Source organism: Pinus tabuliformis, chromosome 6, assembly GCF_031772625.1.
Source record: "Pinus tabuliformis cultivar Carrire ecotype Pingquan chromosome 6, CPIR1, whole genome shotgun sequence".
NCBI lineage: Eukaryota > Viridiplantae > Streptophyta > Pinopsida > Pinales > Pinaceae > Pinus > Pinus tabuliformis.
The window spans coordinates 1,499,291,891-1,499,295,295 of NC_142292.1; positions in this window are offsets into that span (position 1 = coordinate 1,499,291,891).

The window sequence follows — 3,405 nt, forward strand, 5'->3', positions numbered from 1 at the left end:
CTTTTCTCTCTTTATGTATTTCTTCTTCACTCCATCTCTCCCCCTCCAATTCCATCTCTTTGTCCCTCCTTCTCAAATCCTCTCTCCCTTTCTCTCCTACCTCCTCCTCTCTCCCCCCATCTCTCTCTCTCTCTGCCCTTCGACCTTGTCACTATCTTTGTCCCTCTCTCCTCCTCTCTCCCCCCATCTCTCTCTCTCTCTCTCTCTCTCTCTCTCTCTCTCTGCCCTTCGACCTTGTCACTATCTTTGTCCCTTCCTCCCCCCCCCCCCCCATATTTGTGTCTCCCTCTCTCTTTTACCCTTCTCTCCATCTCTCACTCCTCTCTTTCTTTCTCTCTTCATTACTCCTCTCCCCTCTCCTTCATTCTATCTCCATCTCTCCCTTGTCACTCTATGTCTTTGTTCTTCCCTCCATATATATCTAGAGTTAATTATATATCATGATATATTAATATATATTATAATATAACAAAATAAATATTGTATTAAATTTAATAATATTAATATTATAATATATTTATATAAATATAATATTTAATATTAATACTAATACTACTACTAATATTTTAATATAATGATAGTAGATTTAATGATGTTTTTTACATAGCATGATAATAAAATTTATAATAAAACTACATCAAACTAATATATATGATTTTTCCTTTTAAAGATTCATTTTACAAATATTTAATTAAAAGAAGTATGAAAAGATTTTGGAGCAAGATTTTCGATTCTGTGTTGAATTAACCTTTTCTTATTTTCATCTAAAAATGGTATTAGATTGAGTAAAGAGTAAAGATGTTTAAAATTTTATCTAATTTGGAAATTCAATGTGGTAAATTTTTTTGTTAAAGGTAAATTTATGATCCCTTCAAATTCACGTATTTGATAAAAGAGTTATTAAACACATTAGAAATTTAAGATTCAAGTGAATGTTTTGGTAGACATTAACGAAAATTATTTTTAATGAAAATTATTATTTTTTAAGGACATGACATACTTACACATCGGGGTCATACTGGGTTGTAGAATGCACCTTTCGACACAATAAATTTTTTATATAATATATATATGATTTCATTAAAATTCAATTCTAATATAATATAATATAATATAATTATAATTATATTATAATATAATTATATTATAATATATTTATATTGTAATATAATTATAATTATAATATAATTACACTGTAAGGTGTTCCCCTTTGAAAAAAACTCTCCTAGTTGCATATGTCATAATTTGTGCCATTGGATCTTTTGTTAGACGATTAGGTTGTGATTACCCATTGATTTAAATTGAATGGTGTGAAAACTAGAGGTTGCAACTCAGTAGTTGGATGGATGAACTGTTAACCGACTTCTTTATGAACCTTCAACCAACCTCCTTAATTTTTTATGTCGATGACGCACTGTCTATGGAGCAGTTGTGGTTGATTGGGTAAAGTTCTTGATTTCAAAACTAAAATATTAAGAGGCCACAACATGAATCTTGGGCGATTACAAGATAAGATTTTGAGGGTGTAAAAAAACTATATGGGTTTTGAGAGATTTGTTTGTTTTTTATACAAATAGATTCTACAAGATTCAGATTAACCCATAGAACTTTATTTGTAAAGTGTCATATGAATTTCGAAAACCGAACACTGATTTTTAAATGGATTGTAAGTTATTTACTATTCCAAATCTTCAAGGCATATATCTTTGTTTCCTATTCACATTAATTGAGAAATATCAATATCTGATTTAACATCATCTTTCCTCAGATTTGCAGAGATGTTTATTTCGTATATTTTATCAGTCCATAACTAAAATTGATTACTTGAACGTGCGCCGTGAGCCATGGCTTCATCGTTGTAAGTTTTAATTAATCCCAGTACCAATGCCGATACTAATGCCAATCCAACCGCTAGTGTCTCTTCCATTGTTGGATTTTAAGGGGTACACATCATCCTCGAATCCTTTCTTGCTCAATGAATTATTCAATGTGACTATTTAGAAGTTTCCTAGACCTTTATGTTTTGCATCTGTTAATGAATGAGCATAATTTTGATCAATAACGAACTCATTTGATGAGGTTTTATTTTTACCTTAAATTTATCATGCAAATTAGTGCAACTAAGGTAGGCACCTCATACATCTTGCTAGGCGTATATTTATAATTATTATTATTAATGAAAAATTTAAAGCAATTTTTGATGCATTAAATTATATACACAGAAACAATCCAAAATTTGTGATGGCTCATTTTTTTTTTAATGATTTTATTTTGTTTCTAGTTTGGAGAAACATTAGTTGATTTTATGTTAGAAAGAGTACTAGCATCTTCATGTCTTATGAATTTGGATGAAAATTTTCAAAAGTTTATGAAAGGTAAAAATAGTTAATTTAAATGAAAATGGCGTCTCAGAAATAATGAGGTCTAGAAACATTTGGGGTGCATGGGACAATGATAATTCTAAAATAGAAAGATATTACAGAGTGAGTAGAAATTAATTCAAAATATTGTACAAATTCAAGTCAAACTGCCTAGTCTAGCAAGTGATTGTGATAAGGTATTTGGTAAAAGCAAGGACAATTATGATCCACAAAGTAATTGTAGGCTTACAAGTAAAATCATAGAATATATTCTCTAGTTTTTCCAGAGCTAGAATGCTCGTTCAAAAAATTTGGTGTCTGGGTTGGTTGTGACCTTAAAATTAGATGATAATAATAATAATAATAATAATAATAATAATTCAAAAAATTATTATTCAAGTTTTCGAGGCAAATGATGATGCACTTCTAAATATTTTGTTAACATTGCTCTCGAATTTATGCCTTACCTCATTTCCATTGCAACATTTAGTGCAATTGCTAGTATAATTATATTATAATTATATAATTATAATTATATAAAATATAATTATAATATAATAAAATAATTTTCCCTGAGAGAGACAATCCAATCTATACCAAATGTCTCTCAATCTATACCAAATCTTGAGAGGGATGGAAGTAGAACGATCCAACCGTGAGTTGGGGAGAGCGAATAACAGACATAACAAACGTTCTCCTTGCTTGACCTCCTTCACTCGAATGGTCACTCGGTTCAAAAGACGGGGGTAACCATTTTTGTTGACCAACGATCTTTATGCGGAGGAGATACGGGAACGTTATGCCAGGGAAAATTTAAAGTAGTTTTTTTTACATATAATTTGGGAGAGCACGCAAATAGGTGAAAAGGCAAACAAAACCAAAAGTTTTTTTCCAAATCACAAGTATGAGCGCTTATTTAAATTCAATCATAAACTAGAAGATATTAATTATTTTTTTTACATGTATGTGTAAGTGCAAATAGAAAGGTAAAAGGGTTTTAAATAAAACCCTCTCCTACATAACTTAGAAAAATTTCCTTGCTTTT